Raw genomic sequence first — 13,508 nt, 5'->3', positions numbered from 1 at the left:
GGCGGACGGACTTGTGCGTCGTAAGGAAGCAGAATCGCTTCCTTACACTATATTTAATTTCTTAGTGAATCGTTCAGCTGCATGTCAACATTAGATTTAAGGACAAATATTGTATTTTCAGTGGCGGATGTATCAACCGAAAAAGGTTCCCTATACGGTTCTTCCAGTTTAGATTACATACACCCTTGATTACTTTCACTATAACCATAGAATATCTATATAACAGAGAAACCGATTCCACTTCTTGCCATGCTATGAATTTATCATGGTGAATTGCATCACGTCTATTAATTTCATGTAATTTGCTATCGATATCCGATTTAAGCCACATTTTTGTTATACAGACAACATCATTCAATAAAAACATGTGAGCACCAAAATCGTACCATTTTGGTTCCACATAGTATTTAGAATACGTATTACAGGTATTGTAGAATAGCATTAGGTATCTTAACATTAGCTGAAGACGTCATGAGGTTACTAGTAGTTAGGGAAAGTATATCACCAGTGAGGATTCTGATTCGAACTTGCTGTATTAAGATCGAATTAGAGCTTTCCGGGATTGGCAATGCCAATGTGAGTAAAGCAGAGGCAAAGAGAAAAGGGACTAAATAACTTTTTGTATTTGGCTATCAGAGTGTTAAGATCACTCAGGGTTGGTTCATGTTTGGTCTATTGGTTAGTATCATTCAAGTTTGCACATGTGATTATAAAAGTATTAAGGGTAGAAATTAATAATTCTTAAATATTGGTAGGTTAATGATTTAAAATTATAAGTCCCAAATTATTCGCATACGGTGAGTGCCAGAAGAAGTAAGAAATTTGGTGAATGCATCGAATAAGGCAGTTAATACTGGTGATAACATACATGGTTTTAAAGGTTCGCAGATATGTTCGGTTGACAGTGGAAGCTCAGGAAATATAAAATTTCGTGAAAGAACATCTAGATCGCTGGAGATCGCGCCCCGGCAAGAAAATTTGTTCTTTTCACCTAACGGTGGAAAGCAGCGATCTGCATTGAAAACCTCAACTTGACAGAAAGGCCCGTTAAATAAAATGATGGAAAAGTTGATTCATAAAAGTGTTACATAAATTAATGCGAAAGTCAGTTAATAAAACTGTTAAATAAAATAAAACTTAGTATTAAAAAAGCACACATACAATTATTGTCAAGATAGTAAAAAAATAAAGAAACGGTAAAAATGCATAAAGAAATTATTACAAAGAAATTATTATTGAAAGTAATAACACAACAAATTTCCATGACATATATTGACATGAAAGTGCTTAATTGTGGAAGGCAACGACAATGCCCTATATTTCGCCTTTCATAAGAACTAAATCAAAAGACCGCAATCAATTCGTACCAAAAACCCAATTGTGACACTTATTCCCAGAACGAAACAATTAAAATCGCAATCGTCGTAAAGTAAGAAAAACAACGAGAGAATAGAGTCGTTGAATTATGTAACAAATGAAGAAAAACTCACCAAAAATGCAGTGAAATGATCAACATATAGAAAAGTGGTAGTCACAGTGTGAAATAATTAAAAAGAATTTAGGAATATAATATATAGTAGTGTCTGTTCGCAAGTACAATAGTTAAAAATTTTCTTTTTTGAAAATTGTTTTAGCTTCTCTTTTCCTTGGGCCGAAGCCAGTACAGAGTTGAATTATAAAGGGTGTTCATAATTTGAAGGCGCCTTATCAAAAAAATAGGAAAAAACGCAAGACCGTATAATCCTGAAAATAAAAATGAATTTGCGTGGAAAAAAAGTAATGAGCTCATCAAAAAAAAAAAAGGGAGGAACAGTAATGTGAAATTTATAAGGTCAGACAAACAAACGGAATAGTGAATATATAAACACAACCGAAACTACGTGAAAAAACAAAAAAGCACAACAGATTCGTAAACTTAAGTCAATACGGGCCGTAGCAGTCCTAGGAATGAAACCATTGCAATCAAGAAAATAATTAAATAAATATATTTTTTATTATAGAAAAGCAGCTAGGACGGATCCTGTAAAAACATATGTAATTTTTTACCGCTATACTTAATCGCGGAACTATAATTATAAAAGTGCCGGAATATTATGTTGCTCTGTTGTTTTGAAAAAGAAAAAAAAAGTACAATACCACACTCTACCCGTGCTGACAACTTCTCTTACATAGTAAATTCCATAGAAATTGCAAATTGCGAAGCAAAAAATTAAACGAAAAAGCGGGCGCTGAGGATTAACAAGCAAATAACACGGTTTTATTCAGCCATATCATTTTATATAAACAAAAAACAAAATAGAACAAAGATAACATAACTAATGTAGTGTTATAAATGAAGGGCAGACACGGGAGTGAGTTTTATTAAAACAAAAAAGAAATGTCAATACGTTATTATTAATCCTGCTAGAAAACACAGAAAACAAATGGAGAAAAGATAATTGATAAACGTCATGTAAAGGATTTATTTTTACCGTTAGTTAGCTTATTGTTTGATCGCATAGTGTCAATCCGGTACGAGAATTGATAATTAAAAGAAAATTAGGCAGAACTAAAAAATCAAAAAAAGAAAAGCGCCGAATCGCTCATAAGAGAATAAAATCACAGGTGCAACAGATAGAAAACACAACAAATCTAGGGTACCAATGAACTCATAGTGTAATTTGAGAATATTAGCTAAGAATAGGTTTTGGCAGGATAAGAAAGTGTGGTGTGATCGCATACCGTCGTATGCATCCACTTTAAAGTGCGACAGAAAAAAAAAAAAACAAAACAAAAATTTTGTCGCATTTCACCTGGCTGAGTTTTGCATTTCGTAATGCAATTAAAAAATCACCATTTCTGTTAAGGTAAGCATAATTTACTATAGAAATTAAGTATAAATAGTGCACAATTTCAATAAAGGAATTAATTGTTATCAAAAGCAATTCACAAGCGTATTAACCCGCTTAAAAAATATAAGGCGTTCAATCCGCCTAAAAAACAAAGATCAGGGACTGCTTTATGTCGAACATTATTGGCATTATTAAAAAGCAGAAAGACTTGGCGTTCTGCAGCCGAGCAGGCTAGGGCTAATCCAACTATTCTACAACTAGAACACTACCAACACCTAGGGAAGGATTCATAGGGAATCCTCCCAAATACTGCAACCCATTTTTCTACCACAACACTCAGTTGCAAATTTAAACATCTTTTATATCACAAAAGTTTACCACATTTCTTGAATACTTTATATAACTATTAAAACAAAAAAGAAAAGGAATAAATAAAGGCCGATGCACATATTTTTGGGTTTTATTTGTATCTAGGTTTGATAGAAAAGGATAGGAGGATTCAATGAAGTTGAATAAACAGATTGATATATTCGTACAACCAGAGAATGATATCTTGAATATCATGATATCTATTTCCGAAGCGAAAAAGAAGTTCATCATATTTCGTTGACGATTAATTTAATAATTAAAATAATTGCAGTCCATACAATGACTGAAAGGTTTAGCTGAAGCTTACGCACTCGACATTAATAAGACACTAGATACTATAATTATCATGTTGCTTATGTGGTATCCTAGTAACAGCCATACGTAGATGACACGGACCACATTTAAGAAGGATTTTTCAAAATTTTTCTTATCAGGTTGCTACTTTCATCGCTACCGCAAAAGATTCAAAAGATCACGAGAGAGAAAGAGTTTCTACCAAAGCGCTTCCAGAGTAACTTTGATACATCCGATGCTGGGACATCGCCAATTTAGACGCCAAGACTGCGATACGCCCACTCTTCGTGACGCATTTAAAAAAGCATTGATAATCGAAACGAAGATTTCATTTAATGCGAATAGTATTGACCATCATGCTAACTGCAAACAATTAATAAATATTGCCTTAACAAATATCCGCAGAGCAAGCAGATAAACGACAATAAAGACAAACCGAACAGGAAAGGGAAATCATGCAAGCAATGCGGTTGGAAAAGCCACGGTTTCTTGCAAAATAGCCCACTTTGCCTCAGTTTGTCGGTCAAAATCAAAAGGTAAATAAACTTTATATTTTCCTAATAGGGATCAAATTTGATAATTTTATTCTTAGCAGTTTAGGTAAGTCTCACGGTGGCTTATCCACGTTATCAGCAGAAATTGACAGTGTTGATGTTATAACCGCAAGTGGCTCGAATAGAAGTTATTGGTTGATCCCTAGGTGGTCTTATAATTTGGTTCAGTACTTTTGTCTGCTTACAGACATCGCAGGTGGAAACAAGCTCTGAGATGTGTTTAACCATTTTCGGCCAATAGGAAAAGCTTTTTAAACGATAAATGGTTTTTTCTATGCCTCCATGAGCACTCAATGGATGCTCATGTGCAAGTTTGATTAAATCAGCTTTAAGATCTGATGGAACCTATAATTTCGACGAATTTTGCTCTTGAACCGCATTTCCTGTAGTATACTCGGTTCGCTTAGAAATACAATCGTCTCGAATCACCACCTCAGGTGACTCTTCCAACTTGGATTGAAGACGTTCTTCTAAAGAAGCAGAATTGAAATGCATCCGAAGTCAAATTAAATTTCGATAAAGTAAGTCAAGTGTTCTAAAAACTATTACTATTTTCGAGGACGTCGGAATGAACACGGGATAACAAATCAGGCACATCATGTTGACTGCTTAATTTTTTTATTGAGAAGTTCAAATCTTGCAACTTCAATGACCATCGTGCCAACCGACCGTGAAAGTTCTTTTGGAATATTAACAATTTGGTTTTAGGATATTAGGATAACCTTAAAAGTATACACGCCTATCTGGTGGGCAATCTTGGAACCCATCACCACTTTGCGAACAATTCCAATACGTTGTTACTTTGTATTCTTCAATCGTATCACAAACTATCTCTTTAGAGAACTTGCACTTGTTTAATTCTTCCTTTACTAATCCACTTCCCAAAACGAAGTCGAAATGAATTAGTACATTGTGGACTACAGAAGGTAAATTCATTTTCAAAATCTCATCTAATTTTTTATCAGGTATAGGAACTCCAAGTCTATTAATCAGTTGCATAATTGCATCGTAATAAGAATCGAACGTCTCAATCGCCTTTTGCTTTTCATTACGGATCAGGTCTCTTAAGTCCTAATGATGAAATGAGAGAAAAAAATATAATATACGATTAATAAATTCAAAAAAAAACAATATATAATGAAATGCGTCAGTCGCGTAAGAAACGAGCAGAAATTTAATTAGGGTAAGACAAAAGGTCCCTCGGATTGTTTATCGGTAAGTTAGAAAATCACACTCGTCCAAAATTATGTTTCTTCTTTCGAATTAGCACAAGGCATTAGCCCTCATTAACTAAGCTTTATAGCAAACAGTGGATGGTTTGAGCCTAAATCACAGCTTGGCGACAATAGTGTCAAAGCTATTTACAAATGAACCCTCTACAGTCAACTACTGCACCATGCCATACATTCAGAAATAAATGTTTGATTCGTCTATGCAGGATACAAAGAAGAGTACATAAAATGAGAAAAACAGTGATCTGACGATGGCAATATGAGCAAATGGTCAACAATTCCAAGCTGTTTTTACTCATATCTCGAACCCATGGATATATACCTAAATAAAAGACATAACATTTATGTATCATATTAACTAGCGATGAATTTTTCAAAGCCTCACGTCAGTGGGAAACCATATTAAACTACTGAGATGGGCTCCACGTAGATGCGAAACCATCAAACTTTATAAAGATAGGCCCCACGTTGGGCGCCAATTTTTATGGAACATAGGGGTATGTATAAAGTCCTTCAGGTCTGTCCAATTATTGTCTACTGACTTTATTATTTTTAGGGTCTCTCTAGAGTGCCACTTAAAGAGGATTGAGGGCTGTACAGATTGTCGTACGTGTCATAGCTGAGCTAACTAGTTCATATGATGAGGAGGGTGAAATTTAAATTTTTGTCTCACGTACACTGCACAGGCGATTACACCTAAAAAAATGCAAATGCTTTACGCTTATACGAATAGACGGACAGACGAAACCTATGTTACCGAAAGGACATATCCTAAGTCTTGGAGTATTCTGCTATTGTCTATGATATCTCTGGGAAATCTCGAAGTTGGGTCCGAGCATCCCTTTTCATACATATTATGTTCCTCTCTATATTCTTTGTATTATTATTTTTTGTATGCATTCTTACAATGTTAAATTCTTTTACTTTTCAATACATTGATTTATATAATAAATGTAACTCACGTTAATTGTTATTCTAATTTACAATTTTTTTTTTATATTTTTACAAGTAGGAGTATATTTATTTTTCTATTAATATTCGTTTAAAAATACTTTTGATCAGTCAACGTGACTTTTATACATTCCATATTTTTAATTTTCAAATATATAAACATTAACTTATAACTTAACATCTCCACTTACTTTGACCATTCTTTTTCTTTATTTACGATTATGGCGTCCAGAGTTTTAGGCAGAGTGCAGAAGACATTGTTTGCAAATAAGTCAGTCTTAATTTTTGGCAACAATTTCTTTGGAGTATACTCTGCACCACTGGTAAAAAAAATCAACTAAACAAGCCAGCATATAAGTTTCCGCTTGATTAAATTAAGTACGCAACTTCTCCAATCTACGAATACAATTCGTAGACTTGTAAATGTTTTAAAAATGTTGAAAGCGCACATCAATATATTTCCATAAGCATCTACTTTTAATAAGTTACCATAAAAAACATCGAACTATAAACCACGTGTAAGAAAAGAGGGATCATATTCAAAGTGTATTATTTCCCTAGGATAAGCCATGGAAGTTAACCGTTCTTTAACCAAATCAAAATTCATTTCTTTATAGGATTTCTATTCAGCCAAGGTATAGTCCATATCAAACCCATAGATTTTAATATTTACCAAGCGCAAAGATTAGTTATCAAAAATTTTGCGCTCCTCAATTTGCCTAATAAAAGTATATATGAATAAATTTGATGATTACAGCGATGCGAAATTAAAATAAACTTTGGTTTTTTTTTTTTAGAAAATTCCGTAAACTGAATTTAATGTTGGCTTTATTAAATAGTATATAGCTTTTCCAGTTGAAATTTTGTGAAATATCGGATGGACAAAATTGTAATTCTTAGGCACGCTTTTTGCATGAAATGTACAAGCACACCTCATGATAAAAAAAACATGAAACATTCACCGCAATTCTCTAGTACGCGTTAATTGCAATATGGTTGAATTATTTAATTCGTTTAATCTCGTTTTACTTTTTTATTTTGATTATATATTTATTACAATTTCATTTCACCTATGATGGATATTACGTTAAATGAAAATCTCCTCTCTTTTTTCTTATTGGATTCTACTCTTTACTGACAAAAATATTTTCACTTTTATTTTTCGTTTCAGCAAATTTCCTAAAAAATGCAATATGCGACCACATTTCAGACCACCATTTGTCGTTTTCGTTCCTCTTTCTCATGAAGTTGGTGGCAGTGTTGTCTCCTAACCATCAAACCTCTCTTCATGAGTAAAATTAGCAAACTCACTTATTACATGGTTGTCTCTGCAACAACTCATACCATAGAAATATCGAAAGCAGTTACTAAATCAATTACATATGTCACATATCGATATTGTAAAGACGAACGCTTTAGCAAAATCTCGGTGGCTGAGAATGGACAAGGAGATAAAATCAATGATACAAGCATGTAAACTTTCCCAAGAGTTACAAAGTAGTACGAAAAAGAGTTTACTAATACCTTGGATGGCTTGGAAAAGAGTATGGAGCACAATCTGCAGATTCTTTAATTGACTTGATTTTTATCGTAAAATGCTACGTCTGTGATATGGAATCAGGTCACTTGTACTTAAGGACCACAAATCTGTTCATTAATTGAACCTATCTTCAGTTTAATTTTTTTTTTTTAAATAGAAAAAAAAAATAGTCGAAAAAGTCGCAAAGTTGAAAAGATAGGAGGCTATAAAATGATGGATATACCTACCACTGATAAGCTGCTTTGCTCAGGATAAATGGGGGATTTCGAATTTTACCCTACAGACACTCCACAGACGTTTACGTCAAAGAAATACATGTGCTATATCACATATATGGACTAACAGACGGACGAAATGTGGCTATCAGATGGGATGGTCTTACGCCCAGACCCCTATATCTAATCTATGATTTTATATGGGAGACTCCAAAGTTGGTTTCAACGACTCTTCTAATCTACTTTTCTCTAACTAAAAAAAGCTAGCTTAATTCTTTGTTTTTTATTTAACAAAACGGCTGGTAAAAGATCTTTGAATAATAAGAAGAACGAAAGAACCTAATAAACATTCAGTTGTATATATAATTGAAAATGGTATATGTATTATAATTTTTCTTTTACATCGTTTCTAATGTTTAATAAGTCTCTCATATTTTTCGTTTTTAATAATAAGATTATGAGCTAATACATACGAAATAAACAATAAAGAAGAAGTTGAAGTAGGGGTGAAGAAGATGATGATGATGGTGTAGCGGCATTTATTGTTTATGAGTATGTACTGTGAAGAACCAAAGTCGACCCTCATTTTGGCCTCACAGGCACTTCGTCTCTGAGGAGGAGTGCTAGAGTAAGTTAGGCTAAGAGACTTAGGATTAAGTAAAGAGAAATTAGAGTAAAGAGAAATCAAAATACGTTGGGATTAATTAATTAAAGCCGAAGTTTAGTCAGGTTAGTGAGTGCTAGAGTAAGTTAGAGAAAGTAAGTTGGTCCCGGGATGAGTTAAAGAGTGGACGTTTGGGTCCGGTTGGTGCGGTTACAACGATGATGGTGCTAGATATTTAAATTAAGAAAAATGAACTTTGAAGTAGAAAATAGGAGAAAATTGCAAATGTCAAAGAAGAAATACCTGCAATATATTTTTCAAGAGAAACAATATTTTAAGGAAATATAAAAAATCTTATATAAATTCAAATTGAGAAAATAAAGCCATTAAATTTGTGGAAATAAGTTTTGTCAAAGGCAAAAGAAAACCGCAAGAATTTGACTCTTCTACAGCGACGACCAACAGGAGAACAGAAACGTAGAAAAATCAAGGCAAACGAGACATTTCTTGTGAAACAAAACCTGGAGCCACTGAGCTACCCCAGCATCAGGTTTGGTCAAAAATAGTCCACAAAGATTAAAAGATTCTGTAGTACTTTTTTATTGCACAGTCTGTTCTTGTTACTATAATTTTATAAGGGCCAAACTAATTATTAACTTACATTGTTACACACATAGTTATTATTAACTCACATGCATTCCAATGCTCGGTAGTTTAAGTTAGTGACCAAGTATTTAGTAATATCGTTGCCCATACGCACACAATCATATTTGTTTCCCATCTAACTTTAAGACTGAGCAGGGCAGATCACAAACACGAATAACGAAAATTTTCTAATAATTAATGAATTAGCATCGGATCTTATATATCTTATTAAGATGACATACGACGCATAGAAATTAGTTTTAGTCTACAGTTCAAATGGTCTTCTATATATGTTTCAATCACTGAGATTGATCATAGCAAAATTTAAAGACAATCATTATTTATTTAATTCTTTTTATGAAGTTTATTTCGGCAGCGAACTATTCGCTATTCTCATAAATTAGAACTATGTCTTTGTATGCCGTAATAAATATAGCTTTTATAATATTTACAATTTATTTAAAATTATGATGATTCCTTATTTTTGTTGAACAATTTCCATATGCTTTGATTATGTACAGAGCCGAAATGTGATAAGTTATTGAACGGGCTATAAAATAATGGGATGTTGTGTGGTACGTGTGCCGACTTTATTGTACTGTGTCTAAACATATTACAGTACTCCCAGCATAAACACCCTACATCCTTACGTTTTTTTTCTTTATGAGTTGAGCAGGAACCACATCCTACGCATAGATATGCATAATTTTAAGTATAGGCTACGAGTTTATATTTAAAAATTAATTTTTGATCAATAAGTGCTAATTCCTACGTTTCGATACAATATTTTTAAATTAAATTTTACGGGTAATATTGTTTTGTTGAGTTTTCATGGCTTGTCTTGTGATTACCACGCGTGCCTATTGTTATATTTATTATCTTCTATTTTCACAATATTGTGCGGATCTTCGCATGGTTTACTTTAGTTTTGCTCAGTCTTCTTACTAATTCTAAATTTCCAATAGGTATTTTGAATCGTTTGTTATGAATTATCATGTCTCCTGAGTTTTTTTTAATAATTTTTGTACTTGCACATTTTAATCTGATCTCTAATCTCCCTCTCATTGGTATAGTTTTCTAGTTATCTTTCACGCATCACATGCATCGTCGCATCACATGTAAGCTAATTTTCTAAATACTAATTCGAAAGGTTTGAAATTTGTTTCTAGATGTGAAGTAGTGTCGTGCGAATATCTCATTATTTAAATTGAGGGCATATTCATTATAATTCAATTGATTAGGTTTATATTAGTTTGGGGAAAAAGAAATCCATTATTTTTATATGAACTTCAGGACTTTATTTAACATGCTTCGGATTGTCCGATTTGGGTCAAATATGCACCGTTTTGTTGTATGATTTGTTGCCATTTTAAAGGTAACTTCAAAATGCCTCGCTCATAGAAGTCCTCGTCTCTATTTGCAAAAAACTCCAGTTGTCGATTTTCACAATCCTCCCTAGATTCCAATTTTTTATCATTAAAGAAATTTTGCAATGCAAGAAAAAGATGATAATCGTTTGGTGCCAAGTCCGGACTGTATGGCGGATGCATTAAAACTTCCCAACCAAGCTCCCGAAATTTCTGGCGAGCCACTGTAGATGTGTGTGGCCAGCTTTGTGTAAATGGTTTAAAACTGTTTTATGGTCGATTTTTAACTCCTGGGCGATGTTACGACTGCTAACATGCCGGTCAACTTCGATCATTTCTCCGATTTTATCGACATTTTCGACGACCGGCCTACCTGTGCGAGGTGCATCTTTAACATCAAAAATTCCTGAACGGAATCTACGACACCAAAATTGCACATAATTGGCTGTTACAGTATCGGAACCATAAACACCATTCACAATTTTAGCCGCCTGGATTGCATTTTCGCCTTTGTCAAAGAAAAACTGTAAAATGTACCGAATTTTCTCTTTGTTCACTTCCATTTTTAACACGCTCTAACTCACAACTGAATGCACCAAACAAAAAACAGCAAGAGAATTTTTTTTACTGCGAAATGTCACATTTCCAACGAGCATAAATCTGAAATTGTTTGATCGATACTTTACGAGAAATCTATCAGTGCAGCCATCTACCGAAAAAATAATGGTTTTCTTTTTCCCCAAACTAATATTATAACTGAACGTAAACAATATGCAAGCACAGTTAGGGATCCATTTGTTTTCAACTTCCTCTTCTTACGCAAAAAGCAACCAGGGTAGCGCATAAATTCTTCCCTCTTTTATTATCATATCCACCATTGAAGGATGGGAGTATGCTAATTTTGGTTTTGTTCATAATGTATGTAACATCCAAAACGACGCTTCACAGACCCTATAAAGTAGATATATTCTTGATCAACCAGAAGTTTTGTATTAATTAAGCCATCTATGTCCATGTATGTGTGGCGTTTGCTGGTGGCAAAATAAAGATATCGATTTCAAATTTGGTGAGAACATTTGAAGTTTCTGCACGTAGGTTGGTATTGAAAATGGGCCAAATTGGTCCCAGAAGAACCCCGCAGTGGAGCATTAACCGAACGCAACTATGTTTGTCTTAACAAAAGTTTGTGGATCTTTACTCTTTACTCAGAAACTATGAAAATTAGATGGCAATTGACCATTGTTTGTGCATCGCAAAAGAATTGAACATTCCCTTAAAAATTTCCCGCTCTTTTGGTGTTAAACCTCCCTGGATTTTGAAAGACTGCTCTTTTGACATCTCACTGTCTATGCACAAGAAAGAAGATACTCCAAATTACGTCTTCAGGAATCTAATAGCTGAAAAAACCCAAGTATTGGAGAGTACTGGTTTTTTACACAGACGGCTCAAAATCTCCTGGTCTGCCTGCTGCTTGTGCGGTGATAGATGCTACAGGACGGGTTCTTCTCAACCACATATTTCACGAAAGCACTTCAACTTTCATAACCGAAGCCAGAGCTATCCTTCACGCTGCCAACCTTGCCCATAAAAACAAACTCAAAACCGTCATTGTTACTGACAGTTTGTCTGTATTACAAGCTACCCGGAACCCCTCGATTTCGAGATGGAGCACCATCAACAAATTAAGGAATATAATTACTACACCCGACGGAAAAATTAAAATGTTGTGGGTACCAAGTCACATCGGTTTACTGGGAAATGAGCAGGCTGATCGAGCGGCAAAGTATGCTGCTTCTGCTCCTCTAATTATGGATGATGTCATGGAAATGTTGGATCTTCAAAGATACATTGGAAAAAAGTTAAAGAGAAAATTGCAGAAGGAAATTTACAATACCATCATCAACACTACTCTTGCATTAACCCTCAATTAACTCCACCTCTATATCCAACAAATGTTGAGAAAACCAAGATCCAAACATTTTCGAGAATTCGCCTTGGTCATACAATTGCAACTCACCAATGGATCCTGAAGAAGTCTTCTCCCCCAATCTGCTATTGTGGACAAACTCTTACTATAAAGCACATTCTCTGCGACTGCCTCAACTTTTCCTTGGCTAGAAGTATTGCATTTGGAACGATTAACCCTTTGAACATTCTACAATCAGCTTCAGAACAGAATATCAATTCAATATTTTACTTTATTAATACTACTAAGCTTATTATCTAATATCCATTTATTTAAATTAGAGCCGATAGCCTGTGTTGCTAGTGCTCAATGTCTTTTTTTTAGGCTAAGAATTCAATTCATTAGTCTAAAATTAAAATAATAATAATAATAATAATAATAGATGGCTGAAATTTTCCACATTTATTTTTCGAACTACTCTACTCTTTATGTGCAAAAATGGAGAAAATCACACACAAAATTATAAGTGATTAAATTTTATTTCTTCATTTTTTTTTGAGATTTTATTTGCTAACAAGACAACATGTTTGAAACTATTTTGTACATTCCTCAAAAGAAAATATATTATTCGCCTAAAAATGGGTGAATTCTAAAATTAATATGGTAGACATCGCTTAATAATACCACCGATATGGGTACAAAATAAAAAAAAAATTGGAGAGTAGAGTGCGAAAAGCATAGAGGTGGCTATGCGAGGCTCATCCCCCGTCGACTATGACTTTTTTACTTGTAAGTTTTAATATAGATTTCTAAGTATGTAATAAAACGTCGAGCATTATAGTAAGAAAGAAAATCCTTACAATTAATTTGGCGATGAATTCGTTCGAAAAATCATTTTTTATACGTATGGTATTGTTGAAGCAAGTGCAAACTTACATCAATTAAAAAAAAGGATACTCAACAATTTCCAGCTTTCTTGAAATCGCAACGTAATTTTATG

At 33.7% G+C, this 13,508-nt stretch overlaps 1 long non-coding RNA gene across 1 annotated transcript; it reads left to right on the top strand.

The window, feature by feature from the left end:
- Positions 1–3,203: 3,203 nt before the first annotated feature.
- Positions 3,204–6,572, top strand: LOC119643018. The gene is made up of 3 exons (XR_005248201.1): positions 3,204–4,030; positions 4,090–5,777; positions 5,837–6,572. It is a non-coding gene; the product is annotated as an uncharacterized LOC119643018 (long non-coding RNA).
- The last annotated feature ends 6,936 nt before the right edge of the window (positions 6,573–13,508 follow it).

This window comes from Glossina fuscipes, unplaced genomic scaffold, assembly GCF_014805625.2.
Source record: "Glossina fuscipes isolate IAEA_lab_2018 unplaced genomic scaffold, Yale_Gfus_2 308, whole genome shotgun sequence".
In the NCBI taxonomy this organism is placed as follows: domain Eukaryota; kingdom Metazoa; phylum Arthropoda; class Insecta; order Diptera; family Glossinidae; genus Glossina; species Glossina fuscipes.
This window is presented reverse-complemented; position numbering and strand designations above follow the sequence as displayed.